At 48.6% G+C, this 19,110-nt stretch overlaps 1 protein-coding gene across 4 annotated transcripts in view; it reads right to left on the bottom strand.

The window, feature by feature from the left end:
* LOC147114826 (uncharacterized) overlaps window positions 1–19,110 on the bottom strand; it is a 132,854-nt gene that overhangs the window by 74,535 nt on the left and 39,209 nt on the right. The gene's annotated exons all lie outside the window — the stretch shown is intronic.

Here is a 19,110-nt window from a genome sequence, read left to right as displayed (position 1 = left end):
CCTCCATTGCCCCTCCTCCTTCTGGCCAATCCCGGCCCTCTCTCCTGCCGTCTCTGTGCCCCTTCCAAGTGTCCGGCCATGAGGACGTTCCCCTCCAAAGCAGCTCTCATTGCTATGCCAGACGGGCAACACGCAGTAATGTCTAGCGCTCCAACTGCTCCGGACAGGCCTGCAGGTCCCAAGTCTTCGAAGGCTAAATCCGAAAAATAGTGTGCAACAGTAGTTCACCAACTCTCTCCAGCAACGAACAGAATGAACAGGCCAAGTGCCTGCAGCTTTTATACTAGAGCTGTCCCCTTTAAATAGCGCCCCCCGACTCTGAGACGGGCCTGGGAACGTTCCATCCAACTGTCACTAATAGCGCCAGGCGGAAAGGTTCCGGGCGCCACCGAATATCCGGTCAGGTGCGGCAAAAAGGCGTTGCACACTGAAATGACGTCATTAACTGCCTGCGCACGCTAAGAGTTAGCGCTGGCGCTAAATGGATACGCAATATGGGAGGTGTCGCTATCTTCATTGCGCCACAATTCTTGGCCTCTTTAGGCGCTAATCGCTGGCGCAACCAACCGAATTTCTAGGCCTATGACTCTAATCATATTTCTTCATATAGCTTGCTGGGTTGAACCAAAAATCTTGCAATTCGAAAAGGTACAGTCTATCCTAAGTTGTTTCTTAAAGCAATCTTATGCATGATTTATATTATTAAATATAAATTTTCCTATGAGAATGCTACTTTTAATTTTTAAGGTGGAAGGATAATAATCATAGAATGATACAGCAAAGATGGAGGCCATTCGGCCCATAGTGCCTGTGCCAGCTCTGTGGTAGAGCTATCCAATTAGTCCCACTCCCTGGCTCTTTCTCCATAGCCCTGTGATTCTTTTCAGTATTTAGCCAATTCCCTTTTAAAAGTTACTATTGAATCTGCATTCCAGATCACAATTCACTGCGCAAAAAAAGTTTCCTCATGTCACCTCTGGTTCTTTTGCCAATCATCTTAAATCTGTGTCCTCTGGTTACCGACCCTTCTGACACTGGAAACAGTTTGTCCTTACTTACTCCATCAAAACCATTCACGATTTTGAACACCGCTTTCAAATCTCCTCTGCTCTAAGGAGAGCAACACCAGCTTCTCCAGTCTCTCCACATAACTGCAGTCCCTCATCCCTGGTACCATTCTAGTCAATTTCTTCTGCACCCACTCCAAGGCCTTGACATCCTTCCTAAAGTATGGTGCCCAGAATTGGATACAATACTCCAACTGGGGCCTAACCAGTGTTTTATAAAGGTTTAGCATAACTTCCTTGCTTTTGTACTCTATGCCTCTATTAGTAAAGCCAAGGATCCCATATGCTTTTTTAACAGCCTTCTCAACTTGTCCTACCACCTGTAAAGATTTGCGTACATACACCCCCAGGTCTCGCTGTTCCTGTACCCCTTTTAAAATTGAACCATTTAGTTTATATTGCCTCTCCTCATTCTTCCTACCAAAATGCATCACTTCACAGCGTTAACTTTCATCTGCCATGTGTGTGCACCCATTTCACCAGTCTGTTTATGTTCTCCTGAAGTCTGTTACTATCCTCATTGTTTATTACATTTCAGAGCTTCGTGTCATCTTCAAACTTTGAAATTATGCTCTGTATACCCAAGTCCAGTTCATTAATATGTATCAAAAAGAGCAGTGGTCCTAATACCGACCCCTGGTATGCTTTCCTCCAGTCTGAAAAACAACCGTTCACCACTGCTCTCTGCTTTCTATCCCTTAGCCAATTTTGAATCCATGCTGTCACTATCCCTTTAATCCCATGGGCTTTAATTTTGCTAACAAGTCTATTATGTGGTCATTTGTCAAACACCTTTTGAAAGTCCATATACACATCAACCACACTGCCCTCATCAAACCTCTCCATTACTTCATCAAAGTACTCAATCAAGTTAGTTAAACACGATTTGCCTTTAACAAATCCATGCTGACTTTCATTTATTAACCCATACATTTCCAAGTACCAATTAATTTTGTCCTGGATTATTGTCACAAAGTTTCTCCACCACCAACGTTGGGCTGACTGGCCTGTAGTTGCTGGGTTTATCCCTCTCCCCTCTTTTTTTAAAACAGTGTAACAGTTGCAATCCTCCAGTCCTCTAAGGAGGATTGGAAGATTGTGGCCAGAGCCTCCGCAATTTCAACCTTTACTTCCCTCAGTAACCTAGGATGCATCCCATCTGGACCAGGTGACTTTTCTACTTTAAGGACTGCCAACCTTTTAAGTACATCCTCTTCATCTATTTTTATCCGATCCAATATCACTACTGTCTCCTCTTTTACTGTTATATTGGCAGCATCCTCTTCTCTAGTGAAGACCCATGCAAAGTACTAATTTAGTACCACAGCTATGCCCTCAACCTCCACAAGAATATCTCCTTTTTGGTCCCTAATCAGCCCCACCTTTCCTTTGACTATCTGATATACCTATCAATTCCTCCAATAAAAGGCGAAGAGTTACGAAGGTGACTAAAGGTTTTTATTGACTAAATAACAGAGCCCACTCTTGTGGGTGATCCGATCCAAGCAGGAGGAATACCAGCCGGTCGCTCACCTTTATACCTGGCCTGGTGGGTGGAGCCAAGGCGGAGTCGGCAGTGGTCATCCCAGGTATAGCAGTGTGGCAAGAGGCGACCTCGTACCGTGATACAATAGTGGTCAGTGATACAGTTATAACGAACAGTGGTGAACAGTGCTAACTACTAACAGTGATACGATAGTGAACGTGGTTTACCACATTCACCCCTTGTTTAGAATTAAGTCCGGCGGGGTGAAGTGTACTACCAATTCTGGTAGGTCAGTCTGTCCGGAGGCTTCGTAAGCCTCTCCGATCGCCGCAGCGGTGGTGTTGCCTTATCCGGTGCTGGTGCCTTATCCGGTGTTGATGCTGGTGTTTGCGTGGTCGGCGAGGGCTCGTGGGGTTCCGGCATGCCGTCTACCTGGACTGAGGTTGGGGGGGGGTGGTGGCGGTGTTTCCGGATCGGCTGAGGGTGCGAGGTCTCGTAGGGAGACAGTGTCCTCCCGCCCGTCTGGGTACGCCACGTAGGCGTACTGGGGGTTGGCCTGCAGGAGGTTCACCCTCTCGACCAGGGGGTCCGTTTTATGGGCCCTCACGTGTTTCCGCAGCCAGACCGGCCCCGGGGCAGTCAGCCAGGTTGGTAGAGTGGTTCCCGTAGTCGACTTCCTGGGGAAAACGAACATTCGTTCATGGGGGGTGGTGTTAGTGGCCGTGCAAAGTAATGACCGGATGGAGTGCAGCGCTGTCGGGAGGACTTCTTGCCAGCGGGAGGTTGGGAGGCCCTTAGACTTTAAGGCTAAGAGGACGGCCTTCCATACCGTCGCGTTCTCTCTTTCCACCTGACCGTTACCTCTGGGGTTGTAGCTGGTGGTCCTGCTTGCTGCAATACCTCTCTCTAGGAGGAATTGCCGGAGTTCCTCGCTCATGAAAGAGGAGCCCCGGTCGCTGTGTATATAGTTCGGGAACCCGAACAAGGCGAAGAGGGCATTCAGGCACTTAATGACCGTGCTACTGGTCATGTCAGGGCAGGGGAAGGCAAAGGGGAAACGGGAGTACTCATCAACGATGTTGAGGAAGTACACATTACGGTCAGAGGACGGGAGGGGCCCCTTAAAGTCGATGCTCAGGCGCTCGAAGGGGCGGGTGGCCTTGATCAGGCTTGCTCGGTCCGGCCTATAGAAGTGCGGTTTGCACTCCGCACAGGTCTGGCAGTTCCTGGTCATGGTCCTGACCTCCTCGATGGAGTAGGTCAGGTTGCGGGCCTTAATGAAATGGTAGAGTCTGGTGACTCCGGGGTGGCAGAGCTGGTCGTGGAGGGTCTGAAGCCTATCGATATGCGCGCTGGCGCATGTCATTCGTGAAAGGGCATCAGGGGATTCGTTCAGCTTGCCTGGCCGGTACAAGATCTCATAATCGTAGGTGGAGAGCTCAATTCTCCATCTCAAAACCTTGTCATTCTTGATTTTGCCCTTCAGCTTGTTATTAAACATGAAAGCCACCGAACGCTGGTCGGTGAGGAGGGTAAATCGTTTGCCTGCCAGGTAGTGCCTCCAGCGCCATACTGCCTCCATGATCGCCTGGGCCTCTTTCTCGACCGACGAATGTCAGATCTCGGGGCCCTGTAGGGTCCTTGAGAAGAAGGCCACTGGCCTCCCCTCCTGGTTTAGGGTGGCGGCTAAGGCGAAGTCGGATGCGTCGCTCTCCACCTGGAAGGGGATGGACTCGTCCACTGCGTGCATCGTGGCCTTGGCTATGTCTCCCTTAATGAGGGAGAAGGCCGCGCACGCCTCCTCCGTGAGGGGGAAGGAAGTGGCTTTCAGGAGGGGTCTGGCTTTGTCCGCGTAATTGGGTACCCATTGGGCATAGTAGGCGAAAAGCCCCAGGGTTCTCCTAAGTGCTTTAGGGCAGTGGGGGAGGGGTAGCTCCATGAGGGGGCGCATTCTTTCTGGGTCGGGGCCGATGATTCCGTTCTCCACTACGCAGCCGAGGATGGCAAGGCGCGTGGTGTTAAACACGCATTTCTCCTTATTGTAGGTGAGGTTCAGCCGTTGGGCCGTACGGAGGAATTTCTCCAGATTCGCGTCATGTTCCTGCCGGTCGCGGCCGCAGATAGTGACGTTATCTAGGTAGGGGAATGTAGCCTGCAGTTCGTTCTGGTCAACCATCTGGTCCATCTCCCTTTGGAAGACCGAGACCCCATTAGTGACACCGAAGGGGACCCTAAGGAAGTGGTATAGGCGCCCATTCGCCTCGAAGGCGGTATACTGGCGGTCCTCAGGGTGGATAGGGAGTTGGTGGTAGGCCGACTTCAGGTCGATGGTCGAGAATACTTTATACTGTGCAATCTGATTGACCATGTCAGATATGCGGGGGAGGGGGTATGCGTCCAGCTGGGTATATCTGTTTATGGTCTGGCTGTAGTCGATGACCAGGCGGTTTTTATCGCCGGTCTTTACGACTACGACCTGGGCACGCCAGGGGCTGCTGCTCCCCTCGATAATGCCCTCTTTCAGGAGGCGCCGCACCTCAGAGCTAATGAAGGCTCTGTCCCCGGCGCTATACCGCCTGCTCTTGGTAGCGACGGGTTTGCAGTCAGGGGTAAGGTTAGCAAACAGAGAGGGTGGCGGGACCTTGAGGGTGGAGAGGCTGCAGGTGTTACGCGGTGGGCGGTTTAACGTTTGCTGGTTGTTGACTGTGAGTGGGGGGAGGGGTCCACCGTATGCTAGGGTTACGCTTTGGAGGTGGGATTGGAAGTCCAGCCCTAGTAGGACGGCAGCGCAGAGATGGGGGAGGACGAGGAGTTTAAAGTTTTTATACTCCGTGCCCTTAACCAACAGGGTCACGACACAGTAGCCGCTGATGTCCGTGGCGTGGGACCTCGATGCCATCGAGATTCGGCTGCGCGTTGGTAGGACAGAGAGGGAGTAGTGGCTCACCGTGTCTGGGTGGATGAAGCTCTCCGTGCTTCCGCTGTCGAACAGGCAGGTCGTGGCGTGGCCGTTCACTTTGATGTCCATCATTGACTTGGACAGATGGTGCGGGCGGGCTTGGTCCAGGGTGACGGAAGCTAGTGTGTAGCTGAGCGAGTCGTTGTCATCTGCGGGCAAGGCGGTCGGGCGTGGTGAGTAAAATGGCGTCTCCCACGAGGTAGGGCCCCATGAGGCACTATTGGGGTCGGTTGCCTTAATCAAAGATGGCCGCCCCCATGACTCATGTGTGGGGATGCTGGCCTCAGTTGCCCTAAACGAAGATGGCCGCCCCCATAGTTCGCATGTGGCACTGCTGGCCTCTGAGGATCCGCTCCTGCAGGCCTTGGAGAAGTGGCCTTTCTTCAGGCAGGTTTTGCATATGGAGTTCTTGGCTGGGCAGCGCGACCTCGGGTGCTTCTCCTGGCCACAAAAAAAACAGCCGGCGGCCCGATCGCGGATGCCCGATGTCGGGGCCGGTGCCGGGGGTGGCGGGGCCGGTCGGGTCCGGGACGCCGACGCAGAGGTAGGTCCCGGGGGCGGCGCTGGGACGGGTGCTGTGGTAGGGGTCGGGCCCGAGTCCCAGGGTCGCGAGCAGTACCTGGTGAATGCTTCCTGATCTTGGTGGGCCACTTCCAGGGAGATAGCAAGGGCTTCAGCTTTTTCCATGCTGAGGTCTTTAGCTTCCAGCAGTCTTTGCCGTGAGTACTCGGACCGTAGGCCTTTCAGGAATGCGTCGCGGATATTATCTTCAGTATTTTCGGCTGCCGACACCGATTTAAAGTCACAGTTCCTGGTGAGTGCATATAGCGCCTGTGAGAATTCGGCTACTGATTCTCCTGGCTGTTGCGGCCGTGATCTTAGGAGGTGCCTAGCGTACATGTAGTTTACCGGGGTCCGGTACTTCTGTTTCAGCAGGTTGATGGCGGTCTCGTAGGTAGTCATGTCCTCGATGAGAGTGTATACTCTCGGGCTCAGTTGTGCCTGCAGGACACTTAGTTTGGATGCCTGAGGGACGCTGGATTCTCTCAGGTATGATTCGAAGCAGACCAGCCAGTGTTTAAAGTCTGCGGCTGAGTTTGCTGCTCGTGGGTTCAGGTCCAGGTACGGCGGTCTGAGGGCTCGCAGCCAAGCTGGCTGGTGTGGCTGTGCTCCTGGGAGTTGCGCTGGTGGCTCCTCCGCCGGTTGTGACTCGTTGTCGGACATCATTAAATTTAGTCAATAAAATTGATATACCTATCAATTCCTCCAATAAAAGGCGAAGAGTTACGAAGGTGACTAAAGGTTTTTATTGACTAAATAACAGAGCCCACTCTCGTGGGTGATCCGATCCAAGCAGGAGGAATACCAGCCGGTCGCTCACCTTTATACCTGGCCTGGTGGGTGGAGCCAAGGCGGAGTCGGCAGTGGTCATCCCAGGTATAGCAGTGTGGCAAGAGGCGACCTCGTACCGTGATACAATAGTGGTCAGTGATACAGTTATAACGAACAGTGGTGAACAGTGCTAACTACTAACAGTGATACGATAGTGAACGTGGTTTACCACACTATCATTTTACTATTTTAATGTTTAGACAAGAGTTTTGGGTTCCCTTTTATGTCACCTGCTAATCTATTCTCAGACTCTCTTTTTGCCCTTCTTAGTCCCTTTTTCAGATCTCCTCTGTACTGTCTAAATTCAGCTTGGTTCTCTACTGTATTGTCAACCTTACAATTGTCATAAGCCTCCTTTTTCTGTCTCATTTTAATCTCTGTGTCTTTAGTCATCCAGCGTGCTCTAGCTTTGGATGCCCTTTCTTGCCCCCTCGTGAAAATGTGTCCATTCTGTACCCGAACCACCTCCTCTTTCAAAGCCTCCCATTGTTCAATTACTGTTTTGTCTACCAATGTTTGATTCCAATCCCTTTTCAACTCACTGAAGTTAGCCCTACTCCAGTTAAGTATTTCTACATTTGATTGTTCCTTTACCATAACTATTCGAAACCTGATATTGGGCCAGGTTTTCCGATCGGAGGCGGATGCCTCTGATCTGGAAAAACCTATGAACTTACCTGCTGGCTCCGTAGGTCCCGACACTTCCGCTCCTGGGCCTCTCCTGGTGCCCGCGCACAGAGGCCCAGGTATCCCAGGGGCGCAGGCGGTTCGCAAGCGTCCCTGGGGTCACGTGGGCCATGGGAAACCAATCAAAGAAGGGAATCCCCTTCACACTTTTGACAGGTTTCTCCGCTTACACCTGTCAAAAGTATGAATGGGGATCACTCAAAAAACACACTAAAACATTAAATACAAATTTTAAAAACCATCACGTATTTAAAATTAGTTAAAATTACATTAAATTAAATATTTTAAACAAAAATTTAATTTTTTGAAAAAAATAATTAAAGTTTTTTACGGAGCTAAAAATAAACTTACCTTTTTTAAAGTATTTAAAAATTATAAATGAGTGAAAAAATGTTTTACTTTTTTAAACTCTTATGCTGATAAAAGCAGGCCTTATGCTTGCTTTTACCAGGCATAAGATTTTTTAAGGTTTTCAGTGGGCGGAGGTTCTGCAGAAAGCAGAGGCCCTTCTCCAGGGCAGGTGGATGATCTGTCAAGAGCATTATTGACAGATCGGAAGTGCCGGTTTTCAGCGCATGCGCTTCGCATGCCTGAAACCAGCACTTGCGAGGCCCCTTCGGGTACACCTCGTACACACCCATGGGGGTTGAAAAATACGGGCCATTATGTTCACTGTCCCCCAAAATGCTCCCCTGCTGAAACATGCTCCACTTGACTCATTTCATACTCCAGAACTAGATGCAGCACTGCTTCCTTCCTTATTGGGCTGGAAACATACTGAGCAAGAAAGTTCTCTTGTACACATTTCAGGAATTCCTCCCCCTCTTTGCCCTTTAGTTATTATCCCACTCTATATTAGGATAATTGAAGTCCCCAATTAATACTACACTACAGCAAATTTGCTCCCCTATCTCCTTCCCACTATTTGGTGGCCTATAGTATACACTCAGTAGCATAATAGCTGCTCTATTGTTCCTTAATTGTAACCAAATAAATTCTATCTTTGACCCCTCAACTACATCATCCCTCTCCAGTGCTATAATAGTTTATTTGATCAATACTGCCCCCCCACTCCTTTCTTTCCTTCCCTATCTTTCCTGAATATCTTGTAGCCAGGAATATTAAGTTCCCAATCCACCCCTTCTTTGAGCCAGGTCTCTGATATTGCCACTACATCATAGTCCCATGTGGCGACTTGTGCCTGCAGCTCACCAATCTTATTCACCATGCTACATGCATTTACGGACATGGACTCCAAACCCATCTTAGACTGCCTCGCATTTGCCCCCCGTCTTATCCCTCCTATTTCTTAACTATTCTTTACTCTAGTGCTATTTGTCTCTCCCCGTCCTCTGTGCACCTTGTTCCTCCTTTCTAATGTTTTATCATGGTGCTGCCCCCCTGCCAAATTAGTTTAAACCCTCCCCCATAGTACTAATTAACCTTCCCGCGAGGACATTCGTCCTAGCTCTCGAGGTGCAACCAGTCCACCTTGAACAGGCCTCTCCTGCCCCAGAAGTGGTCCCAATGCCCCAGGAATCTGAAGTCCTCCAACCTGCAGCATTTCTCCAGCCACACATTAACTTGTCTTATCCTATTATTTCTATACTCACTAACACATGGCACTGGGAATAATCCAGAGATTACTACCTTTGAGGTCCTGCTCTTTAATTTCCTCCAGAGCTCCTGAAACTCTGATTGCAAGTCCGCAACCCTTTTCCTTCCTATGTCATTGGTTCCCACATGGACCACGACTTCTGGCTGTTTCCTTTTCCCCTCTCAAAATGTTCTGCACCCTCTCAGTGATGTCCTTTACCCTGGCACCAGTAAGGCAACATACAATGCAGGACTCACGTCGGCGGTTGCAGAACCGCCTGTCTATCCCCCCATCAAATCCCCTATGACCATTGCACTTCTACACTTTGCTGTGCTCCCCTGTGCAGTCATTTGCCCCACTGTGCCGTGGATGTGCTATAGACTGCACTCCCCCAAGGTGTCCACCCTTATAGTACATTATTGGAAGTCATTTACTACAGTTATGAGAAAGAATGATACTGTTCTGGTAAAAAAATATAGCTTTTAGGATCAGTGACAGATTGCTCTGCTTAATTCTAGCCCTGAGTTCTCACTGTCCAGGTTAACAATTAAGGGCTTCCTCCCTGTCATCGTTCAGCAGACAATCATGTTTGAGCTTGTAACTGAACACTGGAAATCTTTTAATCCAGTCTGTGGAAGCCAGCCTTGTGGCAAACTAGTAGAGAAGCAGAAATGGATGTCTTGAAGCAGAAATTGTTGCGATCTTAAATAATATTTATACAAGAAAATTAACCTGTTTTCTAAAACAAAAATAGAAAATGCTGGAAACACACAGGTCAGTCAGCACCTTTGGAGAGAACAGACAAGTCAACACTTCAGGTGTAGTTCTTTCATTGTGAATCTCTTGCTTACTTTGCACAATTCCTGAATTGGATCCACAGTGATACAAGAGTTGATTATCTTTTCATAACCTCTAGTATCAGAACAAAACTCTACGAATCGATAATGCATTCCTCAGCATCCACAGTGCTGCTACACTTTGGGTGCTGGCACTCCACATTATAGGGCCAGGTTTTCAGTGTGCCGTGAGGCGGGCTTTCAGGTGTGCGGGGGGGGGCAAAAATCCCGAATTCGGGGGGTCCCAACACCATCCCGCCCAAATCCCGCCTCCGCATAAGTTTCAAGGGAGGCGGGTACCCACCCCGCACTGGGACCCGAGGCGGGAAGGGATTAGTGCCAATTAACTGCCTAGTAACAGGTAGTTAACAGGCAGTTTTTAGCCTAATCCCTATTTTGAGGGGCGTCGTGTGGGTTTCCCGACGGCTCCAAACCACGCCAGGTTAGAGCAGGCGGGCCGTCGGGTTGAAGGACTTGGAGGGGTCGCGATGTCGGTGTTCAGGTGAGTGATGGGTGCATGAGTGCAAAGGTAAGTGTGTTTGGTGTGTCTAAAGTGTGTAAAGAAGTTTTACTTACCTGTACTTACCTTAACTGCCTTTCTTCCTCTAGGCATCGGGAGTCCATCACTCAGCCGGAACTGAAAGCTGAGTGGCTGCGATCTGTCAAAAGTGACAGCCTTCAGCTTTCAGTGTCGGTGAGAGTTCTAACTGAGTCTGCGTAGAAGGACTCAGGTTGGAAGTCAGACTGTCAGTGTTTGACAGCTTCAAACAGCTGTGAAACACTGATATTTCATCTGTCAAAAACTCTTGATAGATGAAATTTCAATCTGTGACGTCACCTGTTGCCGGGTGGCCCTTAATTGGCCTGCTGAGCCCGCTGCGCGGGCTCAACAAGGTCAATCAAGGGAAAATTGCGTCAATTGGCCAGGCACCGATGGAGGCGGGACTAAAACCCAAAAGTTATAGTCCCGCCTCCTTCCCGACAGCTTAATGAAAATCCAGCCTTATGTAATGGAAAAAAGGCAGCTGGCCTGCCCGCAAGCACTTCTAAGTATGCAAATTCCTGGTCTACAATCCACCAAGTCTCGCTGTACCCTAATTATCAAACCCAAGTTTTAGGGAAAATCCCAGCTTTCATCTACACTGAAATTGTATGAAAAAGGCAGCTGCTTTCAGTGTAATCATGGAAGATTTACGCTGTTACATTTAGTCCCATGGTTTCCCTACCACCATAAAATACACTGGGAAACACCATAAACATTATCTTGTTATTTTTTTAATTTGTTGCGCTGACATACTTGTAGAGCAGAATAAGTATAATCTTTAGCATATGCATTTTGATCTAAACTGAATTTCAAGAGTTGCTGCCAATTCTTAGTGACTCATAGCATGCCCCAATAATTCTTTCAGATGAGAACTTGTGAGGGTAGGCATTCCTTTTTAAAGGACCATAACCCTTCAATCAAACCTATAATTGTAAGCTAGATGTTTTAATTATACAGCCAAATGAAAGTTATCATCTTTTAAGTCAACAAGTCCAATAATATGTGATTTCAAAAACCTCTTTTTTTTATTCGTTCATGGAATCTGGGCATCACAAGCTGAGTGCACGTTTCTGGAGGTAGTCACCCCGCAGCTTAAGAGTGTGCAGGCAGAGAGGGAATGGGTGACCGCCAGACAGAAGAGGAGGACCAGGCAGGTAGTGCAGGAGTCCCCTGAGTGCATCTCACTCTCCAACCAGTATTCTGTTCCAAGTTCTGGTGGGGAGTGCAGCCAGAGACAACCACGGGTGGCTCAGCTGCACGGGGGGGGGGGAGGAAAAAGAGTGGAAGAGCAATAGTGGTAGGGGATTCGATAGTTAGGGGAGCAGACAGGTGTTTCTGCGGCCGCAGACATGACTCCAAGATGGCATGTTGCCTCCCTGGTGCCAGGGTCAAGGATGTCACTGAGTGGCTGCAGGGCACTCTGAAGGGGGGGAGGGTGAACAGCCAGAGGTCGTTGTCCATATCAGTACCAACAACATAGAAAGAAAGAGGGATGAGGTCCTGTAGGCAGAGTTTAGGGAGCTAGGAGAGAGATTAAAAAGCAGGACCTCAAAGGTAGTAATCTCCAGTTTACTCCCGGTGCCACGTGCTAGTGAGTACAGGAATAGGAGGATAGAACAGATAAATGCGTGGCTGGAGAGATGGTGCAGGAGGGAGGGCTTTAGATTCCTGAGGCATTGGAACCGTTTCTGGGGAAGGTGGGACCTGTACAAGCCAGATGGGTTACACCTCAACAGAGCCGGGACCAATATACTCGCGGGGTATATTTTTGCCGGTGCTGTTGGGGAGGGTTTGTTAGTGCTGTTGGGGAGGGTTTAAACTAGCTTGGCAGGGGGATGGGCACCAGCATATAGGAGTAGAAAAGAGGAATAAGGTTTGTAAAAGAGTGAGTGTGTTGGATAGTACTAGAGAAGAAAGTAGTACTAGAGGCGGAAGTAGTACAATATTAGATAGGAGCAGACTAAGAAAGACTACGAAAAATTCAAAAATGGGTTCAGAATGCATGTACGTAAACGCACAAAGTGTGGTGAATAAGGTTGGTGAGCTACAAGCACAATTAGCCGTGTGGCAATCTGATGTGGCAATAACGGAAATGTGACTTAAAAACGGTGAGGACTGGGCACTTAATATTCAAGGGTACAAGGTGTTCAGAAAAGATAGGGAAGGAAAAAAGGGAGGTGGGGTGGCAGTGCTGATTAAGGAAGACATTGTAGTGTTGGAAAGGGAGGATGTTGTTGAGGGGACAAGGACAGAATCCATTTGGTTAGAGTTGAGGAGCAAAAAGGGTATGATCACACTATTGGGGGTATTCTACAGGCCTCCAAATAGTGAGAGGGAGGTAGAGGAGCAAATCTGCAGGGAAATCGCAGAGATATGCAAGAGCTAGAGAGTGGAGATATTGAGGGACTTTAATTACCCAAATATCGATTGGGATAATGCTAGGGTAAAGGGAAAGGAGGGGGAGGGATTTCTGAAATGTGTTCAGGAGAATTTCCTTGACCAGTATGTTCTTGGCCCAACTAGGAAGGAGGCATTGCTGGATCTGGTGCTGGGGAATGAGGTGGGCCAGGTCAACCAAATGTCTGTGGGAGGACACTTGGGTACGAGTGATTATCGTATCATAAGATTTAGATTAGCAATGGAGAGGAGCAAGTTACAATCTAGAGTAGAACTTCTAAACTGGAATAGGGCTAAGTTCAATGGGATGCAAAAGGATCCAGCCAGGGTAAAATGGAACCAAAGACTGACAGGAAAAACTGTAACAGAACGATGAGTGATCTTTATGATAGAGATGTTCCAAGTACAGGCTAGGTACATTCCAACAAGAGGGAAGGGTAAGGGAGCCAAAGCAAGGGCTCCTTGGATAACGAGGGAGACAGAGGAGAAGATGATGAAACAAAAAAAGAGGGTGTATGATGCATGTCAGATGAATTCTTCAGAGGAGAACCAGACCAAATACAATAAGTTGAGAGGGGAAAATAAGATTGGCAAAGAGAGAATATGAGAGTAGAATGGCAGTTAATGTAAAAGGGAACCCAAAAATCTTCTACCGGCATGTAAGCAGTAAGGCCTAGAAATTCGGTGGCGCCCCGTTTGAGGCGCCAGTCTCGCCAGGGCGCCGGAAGTACCGCCCCAGAAGGAGTCGCGAGCGCCCGCCGGAAATTCAGTTTGAGCGCCCCAAACGGAAGCGCGGCGCTACTCAAGGCGCCCCGCATCCGTCTTGGGGCGCTGCAACTGAAAATCGCAGCGCAACGTGCCGCAGTGTGCGATGGTGTGCTGCGGTACTGCAGGCCTTCCTCCCCTTCTTAAAGGGGAGGGGCCTGCTGCAGCGCATTCTGAGATCGCGAGTGCCGGCAAAAGAGCCCGGCACTGAGGAGAAGTGCCGGGCTCTTGGGAGACAGCCGGCACAACACAGGGGGGGGTGCTCAGGAGGCCGGGGACGGCTGTGCGAAGAGGTGCTGGCAGGCGGCCAGCAAAAAAAAGGCCGCCCCGCACCTCCGCACCACTACCGCCGCAGGTAGGCCCCCCTGAACCGGTCGCAAATTGCGACCGGCGTTACAGCGGGGGGCGCTACCAAATTTGGCGATCGGGACGGTAGCAGGGCGCTGCGCACACCGATGACGTCATCAGTGGCGGCACAGCACTACCGGCTAACGCCGCCATTAGCGCCCCGCTAAATTTCACAGGAGGCATGGCCAGTGGCGCTAAACCCACTAAGTGCCCTCTTTGGGCGCTAACTGGTGGTGCAGCCCACCGAATTTCTAGGCCTAAGTGCTTAGTAAGAGGTGGGGTGGGGCCTATTAGCGACAAAGAAGGTGTTATATGCTTAGAGGCGCAGGGCAAGGCTAGAATACGCAACGAGTCCTTTGGAACGGTGTTTACTAAGGAGGTGGATGCTGACATAATATCAGTAGAAGTGGACAGGGCCTTGGTACAGGGCCTTGGTGAGACCACACCTTGAGTACTGTGTGCAGTTTTGGTCGCCTTATCTGAGGAAGGATGTTCTTGCCATGGAGGGAGTTCAGCGAAGGTTCACCAGGCTGATACCTGGGATGGCAGGAATGACGTATGAGGAGAGATTGGGTCGATTGGGCTTATACTCGCTGGAGTTTAGAAGAGAGGGGATCTCATTGAAACTTATAAAATTCTGACAGGACTGGACAGACTAGATGCAGGAAGGATGTTCCTGATGGTTGGGGAGTCCAGAACCAGGGGCCACAGTCTAAGGATAAGGGGTAAGCCATTTAGGACAGAAATGAGGAGGAATTTCTTCACCCAGAGAGTGGTGAACCTGTGGAATTCTCTACCACAGAAGGCAGTAGAGGCCAATACATTAAATATGTTCAAGAAGGAGTTGGATATATTTCTTAAGGCTAAAGGGATCAAGGGATATGGGGAGAAAGCATGATCAGCCATGATCTCATTGAATGGCAGAGCAGGCTCGAGGGGCTGAATGGCCTACTCCTGCTCCTATCTTCTATGTTGCTATGAAAAGGTAGAAGCAATGGAAGGGGTGAAAATTGATAGACAGGATGTACTAGAAAGGCTAGGTATGCTTAGAGTGGATAAGTCACGTGGTCCAGATGGCTTGCATCCCAGATTGCTAAGGGAACTGGGGGATGAGTCAGCGGAAGGGCTTGCCACAATTTTTCAATCTTCCCTAGATGCGGGGCAGGTGCCTGAGGATTGGAAAGTAGCAAATGTGACACCATTGTTCAAGAAAGGGTAAAGGGTGTAAGGACAATCCTAGTAACTACAGGCAGGTCAGTTTAACATCAGTGATGGGTAAAGTTTTAGAAACAATAATCAAGGAAAAAATTAACGGGCACTTGGAGAGGTTTAAGCTAATTAAGGAGAGCCAACACGGATTTGTAAAAGGCAGATCATGTTTGACTAATCCAATTGAATTTTTTGATGAAGTAACAGGGAGGATCGATGAAGGGAATGCAATGGATGTTGTCTACATGGATTTTAGGAAGGCGTTTGACAAAGTACCACATAGAAGGCTGGTTAAAAAAATTGAGGCTCATGGAATAGGTGGGTCAGTGGCAGCTTGGATAAGGAATTGGCTTAAGGACAGAAAACAGCGAGTTGTGGTAAATGGCTGTTTTTCAGACTGGAGGATGGTAGACAGTGGTGTTCCCCAGAGAGAGAGAGAGCAAGAGAGAGAGATAGATACAAATAAATAAATAAATAAATAAATGACCTGGATATTGGAATACAAAGTAGAATTTCTAAATTTGCCGATGACACCAAACTTGGGGGGGGGTGGTGGCAAACAGTGAGGATAATACCAATCGACTGCAATAGGACATAGAAAGGCTAGCAGAATGGGCAGATGGAATTTAATACAGAGAAGTGTGAGGTGAGGCATTTTGGCAGAAGGAACAGGGAGAGGCAAGATACACTTAATGGCAGTTTTAAAGGGTGTGCAGGGACAGAGGGACCTGGGAGTTAATGTGCATAGGTCCCTGAAGGTGGCAGGACATATTGAGAGAGTGGTTAGTAAAGTATATGGGATCTTGGGTTTCATAAATAGAGGTATTGAGTACAAAAGTGCTGGTTAGGCCACAACCGGAGTATTGCGTCCAGTTCTGGTCACCACACTTTAGGAAGGATGTGAAGGCCCTTGAGAGGGTGCAGAGATTTACTAGAATGGTTCCGGGGATGGGGGAATCTTAGCTGCAAGGACAGGTTGGAGAAGCTGGATTTGTTTTCATTAGAGCAAAGGAGGTTGAGGGGTGATTTGAGAGGTGTACAAGATTATGACAGGTTTGGATAGACTAGACAGGGAAAGGCTGTTCCCACTAGTTGATGGTACAAGGACTAGGGGACACAGATTTAAGGTTTTGGGCAAGAGATACAGGGGGATGTGAGGAAAAACTTTTTTACGCAACGAGTGGTGAGGACCTGGAACTCGCTGCTGACGGAAGTGGTGGAAGCGGACACACTCAGTTTTCAAGGGGAGACTGGTTAGGGACTTGAGGGAAATAAACTTGCAGGGCTATGGGGATAGAGCGGGGGAATGGGACTGACTGGATTGCTCCACAGAGAGCCAGCACAGACGGGCCGAATGGCCTCCTTCTGTGCCAGTATGACTCTATATACTGCCCATCCCTAATTGCCCTCCAGAAGGTGGTGGTGAGCTGCCTTATTGAACCGCTGCAGTCTGTGTGGTGAAGGTACTCCCACAGTGCTGTTAGGGAGGGAGTTCCAGGATCTTGACCCAGCGACAATGAAGGAACGGCGATATACTTCCAAGTCAGGATGGTGTGTGACTTGGAGGGGAACTTGGAGGTGATGGTGTTCCCATGCGCCTGCTGCCCTTGTCCTTCTAGGTGGTAGAGGTCGCGGGTTTGGGAGGTGCTGCCGAAGAAGCCTTGGCGAGCGTCTGCAGTGCATCTTGTAGATGGTACACACTGCAGCCACAGTATGCCGGTGGTGGAGGGAGTGAATGTTTAAGGTGGTGGATGAGGTGCCAATCAAGCGGGCTGTTTTGCCCCGGGTGATGTTGAGCTTCTTGAGTGTTGTTGGAGCTGCACTCATCTGGGCAAGTGAAGAGTATTCCATCACACTCCTTACTTGTGCCTTGTAGATGGTGGAAAGACTTTGGGGAGTCAGGTGAGACACTCGCTGCAGAATACCTAGCCTCTGACCTGCTCTTGCTGCCACAGTATTTATGTGGTTAGTCCAGTTAAGTTTCTGGTCAATGGTGGTGATTAGAACTTGAGAAAATGGATGGGTTCAGATTTGATGGGAGCGATGAATTTTAGAGTTATAGACAACTGTAACCGTTACTGTCTATCTTCTTCTTAGGCAGTCCCTTGGAACAGAGGATGACTTGTTTCCACATTAAAAATGAGTTTGCAGGTGTCGGATGAGTCCAATGCGGGACCTAGTCTCTGTCACAGGTGGGGCAGACGGTGGTTGAAGGGGTGGGTGGGTGGGGTGCTTGGGTTGACATGCACTCCTTGCACTGCCTGCGCTTGCTCCCGGCGAAGAGACTCGAGGTGTTCGGCGCCTTCCCGGATGCTTCTCCTCCACTTTGTGCGGTCTTGGGCCAGGGATTCCCAGGTGTCGGTGGGGATGTTACACTTTTTCAAGGAGGCTTTGAGGGTGTCCTTGAAGCGTTTCCTCTGCCCACCTGGGGCTCTCTTGCCGTGCCGGTGCTCCAAGTAGAGCTCTTGTTTTGGGAGTCTCGTATCGAGCATGCAGACAATGTGACCCGTCCATCGGAGCTGATTGAGCGAGGTCAAAGCTTCGATGCTGGGGATGTTGGCCTGAGTATAAGGCATTAAATATAAACAAAGTAATTCTGCCAATTCTGCATTCATTCCATTAGATGGCAGTCTATTCCATAAAATATCGTGTGCTCATGCATGTTTCGTAAATGATAACGAGTTGAAAATGGGAAAGGATGTCACAAAATATGTACTATTTTTTGTAATTTCCTCAAATACAGATTTTCTGCAACTAAGATCATTGTGTTTTGCTGTCATTTCTTTGCTTTTTGATGGAGAGTTAAAGTGTCCAAATGATAATGTATTTTCAACACTACTTCACTGACAACTTGATTTTTTTGTAGAAATGCAAGAAATGTCCCAATGTGCTTCACAGATTGGTGTAGGAAATGGACACCGAGCTATAGAGAGGTTAGGAGAAAAGAGAAGTAGATATTTAAAGGTTGGTAAAGCTATGGAGGGAATTCCAAAGAGTAGGACCAAGGCCAAAGGTTCTGCCACCAATGGTGGGGACAAAAAGTCTCAAATCAGGAGATTGTAGGAGCTTGCAGAAGTAAAATTCTTGATGGAAAATAATGGCTATTATTATAGTCTCCAAACTAGTGGTTTTCAAACTGTTGTGTGGAAAAACCCCATCTTAACTTCTAAAATAGTGCTTTCTGACCAAAAGTAAAGTCATATCATTGCAGAAAATGTATTTAATTAATATAGGGTGACAAAAATAATATACTATTAATGAACCAATTTTCATTTATATCACACCTTTCACAACCTCAGGACATTTCAAAGCATTTCACAGCCAATTAAGTACTTTTGAAGTGTAGTCACTATTGTAATGTGGGAAAACACAAGAGTTAATTAGTGCACAGCAAGACCCCACAAACAGCAATGAGATAAATGACCAGATGTTTTTCAGTGATGTTGGTTGAGGGATAAATGTTGACCAGGACAACTCTCCTGCTTTTTTCTGAATAGTGGATCGTTTACATCCACCTCAGTGGACAGATAGGGCCTCAGTATAACATCTCGTCTGAACGACCGCACCTCTGGCAGTGCAGCCCCCCTAACACTTCACTGAAGCGTCAACCTAGATTATGTGCTCTGAAGTGGGGCTCCACCAGACTCCAAAGCAAGAGTGCTACCACCAAGCCCAATCCAAAATAAGCTTATTAAATCAACAAATACAGAAATCTAATCATGAAATAACACAGAAAATGTTAGAAACATTCTGCAGGTCAGGCAACATCTGTGGAAATATTAACAGAGTTAACGTGCGCACCTCCTTCCTGCCTGTCCCGAGC

This window comes from Somniosus microcephalus, chromosome 7 (assembly GCF_052327205.1).
Source record: "Somniosus microcephalus isolate GS21.2 chromosome 7, FLI_Smic_1.0, whole genome shotgun sequence".
NCBI lineage: Eukaryota > Metazoa > Chordata > Chondrichthyes > Squaliformes > Somniosidae > Somniosus > Somniosus microcephalus.
Note: the sequence above shows the minus strand (reverse complement) of the source record. Positions and strands in the feature narration are given on the sequence as shown.